This window comes from Rattus norvegicus, chromosome 12, assembly GCF_036323735.1.
Source record: "Rattus norvegicus strain BN/NHsdMcwi chromosome 12, GRCr8, whole genome shotgun sequence".
Taxonomy (NCBI): Eukaryota; Metazoa; Chordata; class Mammalia; order Rodentia; family Muridae; genus Rattus; species Rattus norvegicus.
In genome coordinates this window covers 10,160,625-10,180,595 of record NC_086030.1, presented here as the reverse complement: position 1 = coordinate 10,180,595, position 19,971 = coordinate 10,160,625, and the positions used below count along the sequence as shown (strand labels likewise).

The window sequence follows — 19,971 nt, the reverse complement described above, 5'->3', positions numbered from 1 at the left end:
ATTCATCAGAGAGCTTGTTGTGCTTCTGCATTCGTTGATGTCAATATATTTCATGTTAGCCATCTGGTCTCATTCCTTTGCCCGGGGTTATTGGACTTTTGTGGCATCTACAGAATTAGGATTTTTTTCTATTATTTCCAATAAATGTACATCATATTTCCGTGAGTAAAATAACATGTCTCCTATAAAATGACCATAGAAGAAATCACTGTCAATGCTAAAGTATAAGGTGTTTAATTTGGCCTCAAACTCATAAAATTTGTAAGTCTCTTATTCATGGCAATGTGCTATCTGTGTTGGTTTTCTATTGGTGTAAATGCCACATCAACATTCTATCATGGGATACCCTTAGCTCCTTCTGAATGTGTCTAGGACACATACACACAAGCATGCACACACATATCTGTATGAACACACATGTATGCACACATACAAACACATGTGCACTCATTCACATACACACATGCACATATGTGTGTGTGGCCCACAAGCATGCACACACATATGTGTATGAACGCACATGTATACACACATATATGGACACTTACATGTACATGCACTCCTACACACACACACACACACACACACACACACACTTGATCAGCAGACTTTCTGCCATTGCTTCCCCTGAACCAGAAAACTCGCTGTAGGATGCCATTCTTAAAAGGGTAACATGAGTGGATCCTTGCTGTTTTCCCAACAGTGGGATCTGTGCTTTTAATTAGCTCTTGGGTGTTCCAGGCATTTGAATTCCTTGATCATTTTATCCCGGTGTCAGAGTCACCTTCACTTAACAAAGCTCTGTGCGTGTGTGTGCGTGTGTGCGTGCGTGTGTGTGTGTTGAGCCATCTTTTAGCTCTGGTTCAAATGCTTGCAGATTTGGGAGGGGGTAAACCGTAGCGTGTGTTTTATGGTGTTAGTGTAACACAGTGCAGAAACGTCTCATTTATTTATAACGTGAGATTTATGCCACCATCCAGTTCCAGAGGGGATGTGAGGCGGTACACAGAGCTGTTGACTTTACTCTTATCTGTGGGCCTTCAGCTGTAATTTATGCCGGCCGCTTTGTCTCCTCTATTTGCCTTTCTTGGCATCTGGTGATTAATGTTGGTGAGTGGAAGAAAACTTCTACCGAAGAGATAAAACATGTTCTCATTTGTGAGATTTTTGGCAAACCCTGGAGAAAGAATTGCAAGAGGAAATGATTTGAAGTTGCACACCAGGCAGCACGGAGTCAAATGGCTAGCGTAACTTTAAAGAGGAATGCCGACGGAAAGATAAAATCACTCCTAAAAACACATTTCCGTTAGAAATCTGCAAACGCCTCCCGGGGCACTCACGTGTAGGGGACGACCCCTGTTATCCCTATGGGAACTGAGAATGCCACCGAGGCAAGAAGGCCTGACACCTGGGTCACTTCGAAGGTGCTAAGAAAGGAAACAAAAACGAAGTCAGGAGGGTTTGAGATTCAAGAACGCAACTTTTGGGTTAATCTCTCTTCCCACATCTTGTCACATCCCAGGGCGGCAAGGAGTAAAATAGGGATGACAGGGGAAGAGGAAGGAGGAGAGGGGTTGGCTGGGCTGCAGAAAAAACAGCCGAAACAGATGTTCGTGCGGTGTTTTATTAGGTGGAGGACTGGACACACATTTAATGGGTGACGGATGGCCGGCGGCTCTTCATCAATATTTGAGGGGATGCTGTGTCTCAGGAATGGCTGGATTAGGAAGGACTTGACGCTGTGTTCACTCTCTGTAAGGTCACTAACCTGTGGCATCCTTACCTGTGCCTTTATGCTCTTCCCTTCTGCCCAGGTACTCTTCCTCCCTCCTCACTGAGTCTGGACCGGAGACAGACCGGAAGTATCCTCGAAAACAGAGGGAAGAGTTGGAATGCAGCAACAGTTATCAGCTCCCATCCGCATGGTAGCGAGCCAGAGCCATTTTGTCCTGGGCAGAGGGAAGAGCAGCAAGTGGGGGATTCCCCCAGCTTCACTCTTAGCCCCCATCTTTGTATGAGGAGGCACGTGTAGATGATTGAACCGCAGGGCTCACCGGAAATGCATTTTCCTGAGCTTTGTCACGTAAATCACCATCTCTCTTGGGAGGGGCGTGCGCATGCGCACTGGGATTTGCGTTTTTTTAACACCCCCCCCCCCCACTCCAAGATGACTTGGATGGATCTCAAATCTGACACCCACTGGACTCACCTAGATCATCTCTCTGTTTCTGTTCCCTGCTGATATTCCATGATTCCAAGGCCACTTGAACCAAAAGCCTTACGTTGTCCCTCAAGGGAGAAGTCCTGGGCCACAAATGTCCAGTAGTTTTCAAAAGCACATGTCCGTCAGCCTTAAGCTCTGCACATGGCTTCCTCAGCACATCGTGTCTTGGCAGGCATTGTGTGCAGGTGTGGACAGGTCACGGCCCGGTTCCTGTGGAGACAGAAACATTGCAGCAAGATTCCATTGGGAATGGTCCAAATGCAGCCCTGTCATGGCTCTCCGCTCAGGGACAAGCAGGTGCCATCAGACACCCAGGAGAGGTAAAATGAGACACCCTGCTCCTGAAAAAGCATGTGGCTGCTGGCCAAAGACAGACTATGCAACAAGATGGGGAATTGGTGGGGGCGGAGGGAGAGAAGGTTCTGGATGACATGGAGACTTCTGGGAAGCTGAGAAAGAAGCATATTGGGCTTGATCAGACCCCAAAATCTGAAATACATCAGAGGCAAAGACAGCCTATTCCTTGGGAACCAAAGAGCCTTTCACAATTCCCCACATTGCTGGGCTTCTGGGGCGCTCTGGGGTGCAGGAAGAGCTTGACACCCGAAGAAACTCCATTGACGTCAAGGTCTACAAACATAGCCAGTGCCCTGACAGGAGTCAGGTCATTCTGTAAGCATCCCCCATGCCCCCTCTTCACTGGTCTGTGTCTCATTGGAATAAAATGCAGGTTGTGCTCTCTGGGCCTAGGTCTCTTCATCTGGAAGTTGAAAGTGCCGAACTAGATTGTCCTACTGATATGTTCCAGGGCTGAGTTTCTATGGAAATAAAACAAAAGTAAATACCAGAGACAGGAAAAAAATTGTAGAAAGAGCTGCTCAGTAAGATGGATAGGAGGAGGGATAGCATTTTGTAGAGAGAGAAAAGCTGCTATGAGGGAGAGGGAAGTCTTATGGAAAACCATGTGGGAATGCCGGTGAGTTCATAAACACACACACACACACACACACACACACACACACACATCCATACAATACACACAGGTAAATACATATGCACAGACACATACATATAGACATACACACCATGAATACACACACATGCATGGACACACACTAGTGCACATAGACATAGACAGACACACACACACACATATACTACAGCAGGATAACAGATAGGCACACACACACACACACACACACTACATCAGACAGCAGGATAACAGGCACACAGGCACACACACACACACACACACACACACACACACACACTACAGCAGGATAGTCCAAGTCCCCACTGAGCACATCTTGGGGAGCAGTCCTAGCATGGGGAGGGGTTCCCATACTGTACTAAGGTTCATTTCATCACCAGACTCTCGGTTTGGTGTCTGAGAGAGGCGGGAGTGAGTGCTCAGCTTGAGGCCATCTAAGGTCAAGGTGTAAGCTAACTCACTGAGTGCTGGAATATCATCCAAAGAAAACAACCCAGACAAGGCAGGAAGTGAGAGATCCAGGCACCAGGCTTACATTTGTAAATGACAACTTGCAGGAACTAATTAGGGTCCTACAAGAACTACATTAATCTCTGTGGCAGGGTCACAACCACCTCTCTCAAAACGTCACCTATACTACCATCTCAACACCACCACCTTGGGGACCGAGCTTCTGGCACATGAATCCTAGGCTGGGGATACATGGAAATTATATGCTAATCAGGACAGCCCTCAAGCCTTCTCTTCAGACAAACTCTTTTATTTTTGGACTTACCCCTCTCAAACACGTGGCAACAATCACAGAAGCACTCTCACTGAGAGATTTGTATTTGTCTATCGTGGTCTTGAAGAGACTTCCAGGTAACCTCTCTGAGGGTTCCTGTTAGAACATAGGGGTGTGGTCACTGAAGTCCTCAGAACTCCAGACCCACATCCCCGTCCTGCCTGCTCTGTTTATTTTCTGTACCTGAACACGAGGACAGCATATGGAGAAGGTCACTTCCACGTCACTGGTTTAGGATTCTCACTGTGGTGGAAGTGGTTTTGTACTTCCGGGCAGTCAACGACTTGGTATCTAAGTATTATTGTATGAAAGCTAGGATGCTTCCGAGAGCAGGGTCCCACAGCCACCCCACCGAGGGAGATCCGAGCCTGTTGCTGCGGGATCCTAGGATCTTGCGGGCGCCTCCCTCGACTCTTACTGGCTCAGCTCCCCTGGTCCTCGGCGTTTACTTGGAATGGCAGTCTGCTGCCATGACTACCAGTCAGCTGGGTGATTGTACGTCTTCCACTTTGAACACTGTTAGGACAATCTCGGCTCTGTCTGTGGGAGCCTCGGTTGACTGATAGGCCGAGCTTGGGCCTGGGCCGTCCCCTACTGCAATAGGAACCTTGCCTGATGATTAGGAACTCTTCTGCCAGGATCTCAAAGAAGTTATTGAGTACCATACCTCTGTCTCCTGCCATCCACCACCACCAGTGAGCGGGCCCATAGCTGCTCACAGTAGGGCAGTACTTAGGTGTTCTCGGTAGCCCTAGCACTCAGTATGGGCACTTCCCTGAGGCCTGCCTTAGCTGCTCCCTCCAACCCCTGCTTGGTTGAGGTTGGACCCTGTATCCAGAAGCGCCTGGCCTCCTCGGCAGCAGCTCGCTAAGGAGAGCTCGCCCGGACCCCGAGATTCCCCGAGCCAGTCTAGTTTTGCATCTAGTCTTTATTGTAGTGCTGAGGCCACTTGTCTCCCATCTAAAGGAGGCAGCCCCCAAACTTGTCTCAGTACCTTTAAAGTCTGTTTAACTCCTCCTCTTGGAAGCTACAACCAGCTTATCTGGAGACCTTAGAACCTCAGAAAACAGAGAAGAGTTCTAAGAGACAAGGAGACCAGGAGTTGTATCTGGGTAGCCCATGGTGGGTGAACAGTGTCCCAGAGATCCCACAAGAGCCAGCTGCCCTGTGGCTCCTTGTCCCTGTGTTCTGAACATGGTCTAGATGTGCGGCAGTGGACAGGACAGCCCAGACAGGACAGTGCTGCCTACAGATGACTCCACCTACCGTGTGGCTGGAGAGCTAGACAGAAAGGCACACGGCCTCTGCCTGCTCATACTGGGATGTGGGCTTCTGCTGGGCTCCTAGCTAAGCTCCCGCCCCACACTGGATGTGCTGTTCTACCTGGGCAGTTTCACAGGAAAGGCTCTGTGATCAGCCACCATCAGATTATAGCACTGTGTCCCGATGCTGCCCCCACACATGACCTTGGTGTTTCTCCGACTCTGCCCTGCTCTCTGTGATGTCTGATATTAGGCTACAATGGCAAGAAGGCTGCTTGAAGGAAGATGCTGCTCCTTTTTAAATATTTTGGTTGATTTCGGGGTTTTTTGTTTTTGTTTTTTGAGATAATGTTTCACTATGTAGTCTTGCCTGGAACTTGATATATACCTGGCTGGCCTTGAACTCTCAACCCTCTGCCTCTGCCTCCTCAATGCAGGGGCTAATTTTTTCCTTTTTTCTTCTTTTTAAAATGGCGTATCTATGGAGTATAGTATCATTGGATCTACAGTCTCCAGGAAGAGAGCCAAGACCTGCCGAGGTGCTTGCAGAGGGGAGAGGAGTTATAAATACCAGCCGAGGCCACATAACCGGGTGCAGAAACTAGGAGGATAAAGTGATATGAGTGCTTCTGTTTTATTCTGTAAGAACACATTTGTCTTTCTCCCGATTTCTTTAACATCAATTGGTATTTAAGTCGAGATACTAAAAGAATGTTCCCAAGAGACATTGCCCCAATGGAAATTTAAAAATGCGTTTGCGATTGTACGAGGAGCAGTTACATCATGTTAGGCATGTTCATGATCTCGGTATTGTGTCATGGGGACATGAAATATTATTTGTGTCAAGTTGACAAGGGGTGGATTGTACTGGCTATTCCTGGTTGTTAACTTGACTATATCTGGAATGAACTACAATCCAGTATTGGAAGGCTCACCTGTGACCCTGACCTTGAGGCTGGGGAGATACGAGTTTCTGACCTGGGCCTTGGTATGGAGATCTTGAGGCAAAGTGGCTATGAATCCCAGGAGAGTAAGGCAAGAAGATCTCTGAGTTCAAGGTCATCTGAGACAAAACAAGTCCCAGATCCAGGCGTGGTGGTACACACCTTTAATCTGGGACACACCTTCTGCCGGAGACCTACCTAAGGACATTGGAAGAAGGAAGAGTTTCCACTTGCTTGCCTTGTGGGACTGAGCCACTGCTGGATCTTTGGACTTCCATTCACAGCTGCTGCTGACCGTTGCTGGGGGGACGCGGAAGGTGGGCTACAGACTGTAAGTCATCCACACACCACTATATAGAGACTACCAATAAGTTCTGTGACTCTAGAGAACCCTGACTAATACCATGATCCAATCGTGATTACCATTCCCTTTTTGGGAAATGTTGATAATTGCTTTGTATGGGGTTGCATTTACATTCCTCTCGTGGTTCCTTAGAAAAGATGAAGTATGTTTTTGCCAACTCTTGAGTGCACACTGTGTGGTGGAAGGTATCTAATCTTCCTGTCTCTTCCTGCTCTTTCCTGCGGGTTCCATCATCTGCCTTCTGCTTCTGTCAGATCGACTCCAATGCCTTCGCAAACAGATACAGATACATGTGGCCTTTGTGTCTCTACCTGTTTAGTTCACTCAACGGTGCCTTTGGTTCCACATTGCTTGGATCTGTTTTTGGTTTTGTTTTTTGTTTTAATGGTTAAATAATAGCCAATTGTATGTATATACTGTCTTCAAAAAACAATCTGTCGCTACAAGCAGAAAGGGGGGGAGGAAGGGAGGGAAAGAGAGAGAGAGAGAGAGAGAGAGAGAGAGGTAGTAGGTAAGTCATACTTGCCTTTAGAAAGCTGTGTCAAAGAAGGGAGCTACTTGAGGTCTGGAGCACTTAGTCAGACCGAAGGTAACAGACAGTAGGACTTCCCTTGAGAAGTATAACAGATTGATTGACTTCTTGCTCTTGGCATTCTAATGCTAATTTGGGACTCCTAAGACTTTGCCCCAAAGAGAATGTCCGCACAGAAGACACTGAGTGACCCTGCCGCCCACCGTTGTTCATGATTGGTGAATAAAGTTGTCAGAAGCCAACAGCTGGAGAGAAGAGAAACAGTTTCGGTGGCTTAGAGGAAGGAGCAGAGAGGAGGAAAGAGAAGAAGCTGCCACAGGAGAAGGAAGACAGGAGGGAGAAGACCTGTCACAGGTTGGGAAAAGAAGATGTGGCCACGGGGGTGCTGGCCAAGCGGAACAACAGCCCGGATGGAACATAAAAGTTTGTTAGTAGTAACTCATAGTTATTGGTTAAAAAAAAAAAAAGATTCTAACAGCATGGGGGAGGGGGATAGGCAGCTGACCAGCTATCATGCTGCCTAAGGCATAGTAAAAAAAACAAAACAAAACAAAACAAAAAAAAAAAAACAAGGCTGTGCATGTCTTTCCTCTGGGCAAACATATGGGTCTAGGGTGGGAAGAAACCCCGTGCCAGGATTTTTAAATATTTTTTACTACAGCGGGGGCCTGACCTGCTAGGTGTTTTATTTCTAGTATGCACAGGACTGGAATGAGCAGGTCTTGTCATCTGACAAGACCTAACCACCTAACTTCCTTTGGCTCTGCCACACTTGCAGATTGTCCAGTCTGCTTTTTTTTGTTGTTGTTGTTCTTTTTTTCGGAGCTGGGGACCGAACCCAGGGCCTTGCGCTTCCTAGGTAAGGGCTCTACCACTGAGCTAAATCCCCAGCCCCCCAGTCTGCTTTTTAAAATGTTCAAAACTCAACTCACTGGAGCAGTGGTGACTACGCCGTTAGTCCCAGTACCTGGGAGGCACAGGCTGGTGGCTCTTTATGAGTTCTTGACCAAGCCGGTCTACAGAGTGAGTTCTGGGGCTACATGGTTTTTCTCAAAAAACAAAACAAAACAAAACAAACAAACAAAAAATGAATGAATATGTTCACTTGGCCTTAAACTATGTTCTGCTGTGTCCTGTTTCTGTGGAAGTGGTTCTCACGCTCTCTTGGTAATGGCAAGTATATTTTGATAATAAGAAGAGGGGTGATCTGTTATGTGAATGTTTTGAGAAGAAACCTTTGCTTAGTCTTATTTCTTTGTTTATTCTTGCCTTGGTTGTTCCTGGTATCGTGGGAATGACGATCTTATGGTATCTTGCCAAAAGGAAAATTGAGGTAATGCATATTCATATCTATATAAGGATTAATAAAGCTTACAACTGTGTGCAGTTGCTTCTGCCTTTGTCCTGCACCCCCTGTGTCCTGATTATTTGTGACCATACCCAGGGCCCCCAACACACTCAACACTCAGACGTTGATACTCACCCTGTGTGTACAGCTGAGATTCTTCTAGAAAATCTAAAAGGAATGGACACAGAGTAGGGTCAAGGACATCTAAGGTCACTGAGCAGGAGAGAGCTTAAGGGAACCAGGGATGGTCTGTCTAGGCATGTTGTTCTCCTGTGGCCTTTGGATGGTATTTCCCAATGTCATGAAGTTGGTCTAGCAATGCGCGAAGCACCAAGAGATCGAGCATTATTTACTTATTTTTCCAGTTCCAATAACTATAAACGGACTCTCAGATGATGGCCCATTGTGGGCTAAAAGGAGGGGAAGGGCCTGCTCACGTAGCTGAGTGCCCGTGGGATGCTATCTAACACATCTAGGTCATTTCGCAGGAGAAGAAACACTTTAACCCAGTCCAAGATTTAGTAGATTTAAAGAGGCAAAGAATTCCAGCAGCTGTCTTCATTTTAAAAAGTTATTTTTAATCAGCTCTTCGAGATTTTCATTGTTAAGCGCATTATTTTGATCACATTCATTCCAGAGTCCCCCCCCTTAACTCCTCCCAGACCCACCCTCACATTCCTCACCCCTAAACTTAATATTCTCTTTTAAAATAATGTTTGTCTTTAATAACCCATGGAGTCCAGTTTGTGCAGCCCACACACTGCTGGGTGTGGGGCCATCCAATGGAGCATGTTCTACCTCCCGAGAGCCACACACTTAAGAAAGTTAACGTCCTTCTTTCCCCAGAAGTCATCGACTGTCCATAGCTCCTCGGTTAGGGGATGGGGCATCATAAGCCCCTCCTACTCCATGCCCCTCCCACTCATCAACATGTCTTCCGAGTATGTTCCGTCTGCGTGAGGTAGCCTGCCGGTTATCAAGCTGCTTCGTTTTTATAGTCTAAAGGTGTCCGTGCAAGAATTTCTTATGGACACGCTGTGAATTTTTTAAAAGTGCTCTTGGACTGGGGATTGGATAGGTAGAATGTAGTAACGGATTTGAATTTTGCTGAATTTTTACCAGAGAGAATTGATTGAGCACACTCAACTCCTCGGTACCGGGCAGCATCCCAGAGCCTCTCTGCAGCTCGCGGGTGACTTGCTTATTTACTTACTGGCAGACGCTGAAGTTAGTGTTTTATTAACAGTCTCACGTAGGGAACTGGAATAAAAAACACCTTTCCTCCTAGCTCCCGGCTTCCCCACCACGCAGGTTAGAAAATTAACATAATGCTTTCTGAAGATGACAAATGGACAATGACTTTCTCATCTGGAAAGATCTGGAACATTCCTCAATTGCCTCGATGGACACCAGTGTGCTGGGAATATGGATGGCCAGACAACCCCGTTGTTCAGTTTTATGTTTCCTTCTAGGAGTCTCTTCAATATGCTAAGAGCCGTTAAATGAAGCATGTGGCCATTTCAGACCGTCTGAAATGGAAGAAGGAAATTTAGAAAACCGGTACTGTTTGTGCTTAGCATAAATCTGAGGTGACAGAAAACCACCACATGGCCAAATCCAAGTCACACAGAGAGCAGTACCAATCCTGTGCTCAAGCCCAGGTCCAGAACACTCATGTTTCAGATGGTTCGGATTTCGTTTTCCAATTTGATCCATTTCTCTACCTTCCCACCAGTAGGCAGGCAATGTCAACAGACAGCAAAAACCTCTGATTGAACAGACCAGGCTGCCTGTGAGGAAGGTGGTATTCTCCCAGGCTGAATCATATGTGGATAGGTGAAAGCCCAGGTTTAGAAATCGATCCTTCCACTACCAACTGAGTCCCATCTCCTTTTGTAAAGATGCCTACCTGTAAGGTCCACCATCCTAGTCTTCCCTCTAGCCTCATCCCGGGCTATGAGAGAAGAGAACAGAAACACTGCTGGGTGAATTGGCTTTTCAGCAGCAGGGGGATCAGCCCCTGGAGGAGGACTGAACACTGCTTCCCAGGAGCTCTCTTTGTTGTTACACAAAAGGCAATTTCCACATTTCAAAGCCTCTCATCTATCTGGGGTGGTCTTGAAAGACCCATGGCCTAAGCAGTTCTCAGCCACAGGAGACAGCCTGGTTTATCAGGCTCCTCTGGAGATATAGTTGTGCAAAGACTCTAGAATCCTTCAAAGGAAAAACCCTATAAAATTCCAGATAACAATCACGGACAGAAGGCTACTTCAAAACTTAGGCGCCATCACAGTAGTCAATTAAAATAATATTAAATTGGGACTGGAGAAATGGCTTAATGGTTAAGAGCATCAGTACTTTTCCAGAGGACCCAGGTTCAGTGTCCCCACCCCACCCCCACCCCAACACATAGGACAGCTCACAACAATCTGTAACTCCAGTTCCAGAAAATACTCTGCCCTCTTCTGACCTCTGAAGGCACCAGGCACACAAGTGGTACACAGACATACATGCAGATAAAACACCCATGCACCTCAAATAAATTAAATAAATAAATAAACAAACAAATAAATAAAGGTGATTTCTAAAAATTTACAATGTTAAAACCCTCTTTAAATTGCACCTAAAACGAACACTCTCTTTGTGAAAAATTCAGACAGAATGGGTTAAGCTAGTATCCTTCTACCTCCTGCTCTCAGTCCTGGTTTCCTTCTAAGCTAGAATTTTCCAATCTTATCAATATTTAATTCCAGATCCTTCATTTATTTCACAAATTTGACTGTGTAGTTACGTAATTACTAATTCTACACTTTGTTGTATTATAGTTTAATCTCAGTTGGGGTTTCTACCCCACCTTTGACCACTCAGTTCTGGACAAAAGACACAAAACCTTTATATTTATGATAAGCCTTAATCAGCTTTAGAGTTGGGCGGATATCTGCCCTCTATGCTGTTAGAATCTATTTCCCCACCCACAACACCAAGTTATAATTTGCCACATTCCATCTGGACAGCTCTTGCTCTTAATTCCAATTGGCCAGCCCTCGTGGCTGTGTTTTATGAATCACCTACCTCATGGTGGCTTCCTCCTCTCTACACATTCTTCTCATGGTCTCCTCAGATCCCAAGCCTGGAATCCGAGAGCCCCACCTCTCTCTTTTACCGAACTATTAGCTTGGGTACCTTTATTCACCAATCAGGAATAACTCATAGCATCGCTTGCGTGATTCTCTTGTCCCTGGGGTGCAACCGGGCCTTGGGGGCCAGAATTTAGCATTACAATACAAACAAAAGATCAACTCTCAATGACACTTCCTTCAGAAGTCATTAACACATCTAATCCATGGTCTAAACAACGCCCAAAGTCACCCCACAGGATCTCGATTTCACATGGAGGTTTATTGGGGAGGGGGTACACAGAGGCTGCCTTTTGGAGAGGCTGAGGGGAAAGAAGAGAGCAGGCAGAGGAGAGACTGGCTTTCTATAAAGGTTCATAGCGCACATGCTGTGGGAGTATAGACGACTCCTGTCAACAGTGGGAATGAGTCGTTTTTTGGCGGCTAGTAATGATGTATCCCGCTGTCTCTGGGTCCCTCGGATAGGCGGCGGGTAGGTGCCTGATTGCTAACGAAGACCCTCTTCAAATTACCGTTACACCATCAGATAGGCTGGACAACATCTGATGGTTGAAGCAAAGGGGAAGGAAAGGAAGCCAGCCAGGGTTGCACAGTCTGCTCTGTCTGAGCGAGTGTCTCCGTAGATGTAGCCATGCCCTGCCACCACCAGGCTGCAGCTTCTTTGTCCTTCCCACGGACTCATACCAGGGGCTCTCCTGGAGTTCCAGGCTTGCATCCCCAGACTGAGATACGTCATTGGTTGCCTTGTGTTGAGACTCGGAGCTTCTCAGACTGAGCCACTAATGATTCTCTGCCTTCCCAGCATGTGGCCGGCCATTTTTTTTTTACAATATCCAACTGCTCGTATAAACTAAATAGATTACCTATAAGCAAAACCTTTCAAAAGTAAAATTAGAAAAATATTTCTACCCACTATGGTGGTGCACCAGCCCTCAGGAGTCTGAGGCAGGATGGTGAACTCAAAGCCAGCCCAAGCTGCACAGAGAGACACTATTCTATATGGAACTAGAAAAACAGACTTAATCTTCATGGGAAAGCTCAGAAGGTCCCACATAGCCAAAGTGATCCTAAGCAAAAAGAGTAAGGTGGAGAAATCATAATACTTGACTTCATACTGTAGTACAGAGCCACAGGGACAAGACTGGCATGGTCCTAGCACAAAACCAGACACGCGGGCCAGTGGAACAGAACATGGGGCCCAGAAATAAACAAAGATAGCAAAACCATCTACTGGGGAGAAGACAGACTTTTTCATCACATGGTGCTGGGGAAATTGGTTCCACATGTAGAAAAAAAGAAAGAAAGAAACGAGTTTCATGTCGGTTAACCTGTACAGAATTCAATTCACAAGTTGGGACATGAAGTAATTATGTTGCAATCTCAAAAAAGAAAAAAGAAAATTCAAAAATCTATTCAAAATGGGCCCAAGACGTTTTAGTGTAGGACCTGACAGTGTAGTGGCACTGATAGAAGAAAATAAAGAGAAGACATACCCAGATACTGTAGCAGGCAAGAACCTCCTGGCCAGGACTCACATACCAATAGCAAGAATTGACAGAATCACAGGAAATCCAAAAGTCCCTTTTCAATACAGTAAAGGGAAAAACGATCAGATTGAAGGGGCAGCCTACAGAATAGAAGAAAATGTTATACATCTAATAGAGATGATGATGATGATAATATGTATAATATACAAAGATTAAACACTAATAAATCATTTCAATCCATAAGTGACAAATGATCAATAAATGTGTGAGGAAATGTTTCACATCCTTGGCCACAAGGGAAATGAAAATCAAAGCCAGAGATTCTATCTCACCCCAGTCGGGGTGACTGTGGTTAAGAAAGCAAACCAACAAAGGGAGGAGCATCGGGAAAGGGAAGCTTATTGGCTAAACCCTCTGGGAACTGTAGGTACCTCATTACCATGGAGAACTCAGCTTTGGGTCGACTACGTAAGGACGTAAGGACGTAAGGACGTAAGGACGTAAGGACGTAAGGACGTAAGGACGTAAGGACGTAAGGACGTAAGGACGTAAGGACGTAAGGACGTAAGGACGTAAGGACGTAAGGACGTAAGGACGTAAGGACGTAAGGACGTAAGGACGTAAGGACGTAAGGACGTAAGGACGTAAGGACGTAAGGACGTAAGGACGTAAGGACGTAAGGACGTAAGGACGTAAGGACGTAAGGACGTAAGGACGTAAGGACGTAAGGACGTAAGGACGTAAGGACGTAAGGACGTAAGGACGTAAGGACGTAAGGACGTAAGGACGTAAGGACGTAAGGACGTAAGGACGTAAGGACGTAAGGACGTAAGGACGTAAGGACGGCACGTCTCTTTTATGTGAGAAGCATGGCACGCGTTCCACGTCAGGAGTCTGGCAGGAACTGGGAGCCATCTAAGCCTCAGGTGTGCGCCCACCGAGTCTCCGGGTCTCAACCTGCTCTTCCTTCCCAAACTTCCTGGCATGGGTTTATGTCCCACAATGATGTTCTCAAGAAAATGGTTGAAACTGGAGATACTTAGCAAATGAAGTCAGACCCAGACAAATACAACGCGCTTCCTTTGATGTGAGGAATTTGTACTTTGGGGTGGGGGTAGTGAAGATAAGAAAATAGACATGAACGGGGTTGGGGGTTTAGCTCAGTGGTAGAGCGCTTGCCTAGGAAGCGCAAGGCCCTGGGTTCGGTCCCCAGCTCCGGAAAAAAAGAACCAAAAAAAAAAAAAAAAAAAAAGAAAAAGAAAATAGACATAAACTGTTTGAGAAGATGGAACCTTACAGGAAGCTTAGCCCTAAGAGAGACAGACGACAGCAGCTGTGTGTGGAGCGACACACACATAGCTAGATTTAGTATCTGGATGCTCCATAAGCAGGTGGGGATTCACAGCTAGGTTCCTAGTAGGACTGAGGTATACACAGCTTTGCCTTTTGGAATGACCAGGGTTGTTGGATGATGGATGAATTGTCAGGAAGCCAGCCCAGACACAGGGATGTCAGCGAATGTCGTTAGCATCCAGTGGAGAGATGAAAGCATCCGCATATCGTGATAGAGAGAAACTCCCTGTGTGTAAAAGGAAAAGTGTGTGTGTGTGAGTGTGTGTGTGTGTTAGACCACTGATGGTTTGCATACACTTGGCCCAGGGAGTGGCACTATTAGAAGGTGTGGCCTTGTTGGAGGAAGTGTGTCTACGGGGGTGGGCTTGGAGACCCTCCTCCTAGCTGCCTTGGGAATGCTGAGTCTGTTCCTGGCTTCCTTCGGGTGAAGATGTAGAACTCGGCTCCTCCTGCACCAGGCCTGCAGAGAGAGAGAGAGAGAACCAGTAAACCACCTCTTCATGGGCTGGTTCTAGTTCCTGTCTCCAGGTCCCTGTCCTGAGTTCCTGTCCTGGCTCCCTTGAACAGTGGACTGTAAGCTGTAAGATGAGAAAACAGAAACAAAAACCTCTTCTCTCCTCTGCTTTTGGTCCTGGTGTTTATCGCAGCAACAGAAAGACAACTAAGACATATGGAAAAATTGCTTATGTCCGGATTCCGTTCTGTGGAGTAACTTTCTCCTGTTGTAAAGAGAATGTTTGGGCCTCATGAGGTGGTAGCCATTATATAGTAAAAAGTCCTGCCCAGACTTCTCTCTGTCATATAAAAATTATCTCATTCATATAAAAATTATCTCATTCAATTCATGCACTATTACCAGAGGAATCATCTGAAATGTGGACAAAGTAGGACCTGGACAAGACAAGACAAGTCCAATAAGGAGGTGCCCAAAATAGGCTGGGTGGTCATTTTGACTAGGGAGCATTTCCTAGCTAATTTAAAGTGCATGCTTCTTGCTGTTTCCTTATTCTAAAAATGTCAAGCCAATTACTGGCTTTCGAAGTCACAGAGCCTGCCAGCAGGTCAAATCCAGACTCCTTTCTTGATTCTGATAGGCCTCTAAGAAAAGGCCGAAACCTTTCCAGTCCTTAGCTGACTGAACATTAGCAATGAAATACTGTCTGCAGAGGAAGTCCATAGTACAGAAGGAAGGTGGGGAAGGCCGAGCTCTATAACCTATGAAGAAGAGGTCTGTGAAGCAGGAAAGGAGGGAACAACTGTGCTCTATCACTCTGCAGCGGGGCCCATGGTACACAGGAGTGATGAGGAGGACTGTGCTCCATCACTCTGCAGCGGGGTCCATGATACACAGGAGTGATGGGGAGGACTGTGCTCCATCACTCTGCAGCGGGGTCCATGATACACAGGAGTGATGGGGAGGACTGTGCTCCATCACTCTGCAGCGGGGCCCATGGTACACAGGAGTGATGAGGAGGACTGTGCTCCATCACTCTGCAGCGGGGCCCATGGTACACAGGAGCGATGGGGAGGACTGTGCTCCATCACCGTGCAACGGGGTCCATAATACCCAGGAGTAATGGGGAGGACTGTGCTCCATCACCGTGCAACGGGGTCCATGATATCCAGGAATGATGAGGAGGACTGTGCTCCATCACTCTGCAGCGGGGTCCATGATACACAGGAGCGATGGGGAGGACTGTGCTCTATCATTCTGCAGCAGGGTCCATGATACACAGGAGTGTTGGGGAGGATTGTGCTCCATCACTCTGCAGCGGGGTCCATGATACACAGGAGTGTTGGGGAGGACTGTGCTCCATCACTCTGCAGCGGGGTCCATGATACACAGGAGCGATGGGGAGGACTGTGCTCCATCACTCAGCTGTGGAGTTCATAGTACAGAGGAGCGATGGAGTAGTTCTATCACTTGTGCTCGGCTCGGCTGGCTGGAGGTTTTCCTGGGGTTCTAGCTCAGGAGTATCTCATTGGTAGCTCCTGACTTCCTGAACTTTCCCTTTGTCCACGTAACATTTTTCTCTTAAAGTGAATCGTTGATATTTCAATGTAATATTTTTTGCTGGAATCTGCCTTTTCCAGGCTCTAGAAATGTCAGAGGATTTTAGTACATTATATTTCTAACCCTACCTGGTAACAACTGGCCACATGGACAAAATTAATCCTTTTTCCTTGGGGCTCCCTCGGAGGTCTCTCCTGCCCACCCCAGTTCTGAGACTGAAGAGTGGCACTCACTGTGGCTGTGGTGTCTCTCACTCCAGCACAAGCTTTTTGGTTTTCCTGGTGTAGAGCCAGAATCTGAGATGCAATGGTATGTCAAGCAATCCCATGCCTGATGTCATCATTCTGCATTCTAAGTGTTAAATTACTAAACACCATCCAAACAGCCTTCCAAAGCAGACCACACACGCCCTGTTCACAGAGGAGGTGGACCGTGTGATACTCTGAGGTCTCTCTGTGCTGCTGATCCTGGAGATGCCATCCAAGGGGTCTGTGCACTGTATTTGCTGAGATGAAGACTCAACGGCATTAGCGGAGCAGAAATTCCTTATGCTGGCTACCATCTTGTGACATCACTGGACCTGAAATAGCAGTTAAAAGCATCAGCCTTCGGTGACCTCTCCATCCTCTCTTGTAAGTGAGCTGTAGATTCCCTTCTAACGCTAAGGCCCTGGGATCTGGGAATGGAAGAGTTAATATTGCAGGGAAAGGGGATCAGCAGATTACCAGGTGCTGCCTCACCTGCCTTCTGAGGTTCCAAAATCTGAGGATAATCTGGTAGAGTGGGTTTCAAAACAATGGGTTGGAAAGGAACAAATATCACTATGAAAAAGAATCAGGCAGACCAGAGGGTGCCTATGCATCCTCTGATTGACAGCCTGGGAGGGTGTCAAGAGGTCCCGGGAGGACCTCAAGATAAAGGAGTTTTATACCTTTGGGTAGAGAACTTAATCTTAGGGTTGAGGACATAGATGAGTGGTTGAGTACTTGCTTAGCATGTACAAAGTCATGGGTTCAACTCCCAGCACTGAGACACACACACACACACACACACACAGAGAGAGAGAGAGAGAGAGAGAGAGAGAGAGAGAGAGGGAAAGAGACAGAGACAGAGACAGACACAGACAGACAGAAACAGAGACAGACACACACACACAAAGACAGAGACAAACAGACAGACACACAAAGAGAGAGAGAGAGAAAGAGATAGAGACACAGAGAGACAGGGACAGAGAGAGACACAACAGAAACAGACAGACAGACACACACAGAGAAAGACAGAGACAGACACACACACACACAGAGAAAGACAGAGACAGACACACACATACAAAGACAGAGAGAGAGAGAGAGAGAGAGAGAGAGAGAGAGAGAGAGAGAGAGAGGTGAACACTCTGGGCTCAATTTGAAATTCCTTGAAAATGAATAGGCCCTCCACATACATTGTAACCTTCATTCTGAGAACTGTACTTGTTCATCAGAAGGGTTGAATGGATCCATTCTGCTTTGTAAATAGACCACAGAGTGCTTAATTAGTAAAGAAAAAAAAAAAAAACAAACTCAAAGTCAAGAAAAATACAGGTCACCATCAGGCCTGTGTGTAACGTATGTGCATGGACTACCTGTAGAGACCAGAAGGGGGCGTCAGATCCCCTGGAACAGGAGTTACAGAAGACTGTGAGCCACCTTGCGAGTACTGGGTGCCCTTAACTACTGAGCCATCTGTACGGCCCCTTTCAACGTTTAAATGTTTAATCATCCCTTCTTGGTTTGTGAGATAGGGGTCTCGCTTCTTTTTTTTTTTTTTTTGTTCTTTTTTTCCGGAGCTGGGGACCGAACCCAGGGCCTTGCGCTTCCTAGGCAAGCGCTCTACCACTGAGCTAAATCCCCAACCCCCTCACTTCTTAATCCAGGCTGACTTTGTACTTGGCAATCCTCCAGCCTCAGTGTCCTGAGTGCTAGGATTTTGGGTCTAGGTGACCACATCTGCCTTTCCTGGAGAATGAAAGGGAAAGGTCAGAGGTCTCAATATGCTTGAGTTGTTTGGACCCATTGTTTTAGTACCTGTGAATCTTTACGGTGTGTTTGGTGGAAAAATCAATCTCAGTTTATCAGGTTCACGGGCTAGCAGATGCTGGAGCAGGGATGTCCTGCCAGTGCCAAGAGGACACCCTTAGAATTAACACAGCTCAGCAGAGCACCTGGGCTTTACCTACCTGAGCGAGCTCGGTGCTGCTTACAGGATAAGGCTTGACTAGGCAAGCAGATTTTTTTTTTAAAAAAATCAGACTTGAAATACAAAGGAGATTCTACTTAAAGAATTCTACTCTTCAGACTATCCTCTGTGTGATTTCCGAAGCATTATATCTTTTTAAAGCAAACTAAAAATTGGTCTGTGTCTCTTTTTGTTCTGGCTAGAACTTGTGACCTCCACTTAATCCGTCTTCAGAACCTTCAATGTCTCGGCTCCAATTATACCGGCAAGCTCCTTGGCCCTGTGGCCTTTATAGCTAATGGTACAGGAGACTTAAGCTATTATACCTGCGTGGCCTTCTAGGCTAGAGGACAATGCATGCAGAGAAAACTATGGTAACACGTTGATTTTTTTTTTCTTTTTGTACTCTCATTTCCACCCCGTCATCCTCGAGGCAAGCTGTCCTCCAAACGTGTTCATTTACACTCAGAACACCACATCCTTGCAACCCGTCCCACACCTACATCCTTTAGTTGTTCTGTTCTGTAATCCCGACTGGACCTTTATCGTAACAGTTGAGTGGCGTTCATTTAGGCATCGCCATCCCTCCAGGACACCCTGGTCTGTGACCCCGACGGTCCTCTTTTGTTTAGTTTTGCATCCACGGTACCTGGAATTCAGGTATTTCTTAACTGCTAAAAAAAGTAATTTGGTGAGAGTGAATTGTTTCACAGAACAAAGAACTATTAGTGTGTGTGAGTCCACGCGCAATCCCTCTGGGTTGGCGGCCTGGGTGTTTGGCTGTTAGGTTTCCCTTCGCTGGAGTGAGAGAGGATGCCATAGCTCTCGGATGGAGAAAGGACGGATTATCCGCCATAGTCCCGGGCTGGGTACAGCGGCTCCTCCGCCTTAATTTCAAAGGTGATTGAAGAAACTGATGGAAGGAAATGAAAACCTCAGGCCTCCATCTATGTCCTGATTCATGTTTCACTTCTGCCTTCTTAGCAGACTAGGAAAAGCGGGTCCAAACTGTCCGGTTTGAGTTTCTTCCTCTTCTCCCGAGGAGCGCCACTTTAGACGTTGTTGCGTATCCATTTCCACCCGCCAGGCACCAGCGTCCTTCTCTCTCCCATGCATCCACGGCGCAGGTCAGCGCAGGTTCGTCAAAATCTCAAAACGCTCTCCTTTAGAAAGCCTCCTACACTGCCCCAAAACATATGCTTTTTAAAATATTTTTTTTGATTTATGAGTTTGTATGCGTGACATGTTTATGTGTACCAGGTGGGTGCGGGTGCCCATGGACATCAGCGGGCACCCAGACAGCTGTGAGTGTAGGTG

At 46.6% G+C, this 19,971-nt stretch overlaps 1 long non-coding RNA gene across 1 annotated transcript; it reads right to left on the bottom strand.

The window, feature by feature from the left end:
* Nucleotides 1-933: 933 nt before the first annotated feature.
* LOC134481147 (uncharacterized) lies at nucleotides 934-5,169 on the bottom strand. The gene is made up of 6 exons (XR_010056442.1): nucleotides 4,183-5,169; nucleotides 3,991-4,095; nucleotides 2,210-2,434; nucleotides 1,784-1,949; nucleotides 1,341-1,427; nucleotides 934-1,177 (listed from the first exon to the last, which is right to left on the bottom strand). It is a non-coding gene; the product is annotated as an uncharacterized LOC134481147 (long non-coding RNA).
* Nucleotides 5,170-19,971: the final 14,802 nt, after the last annotated feature.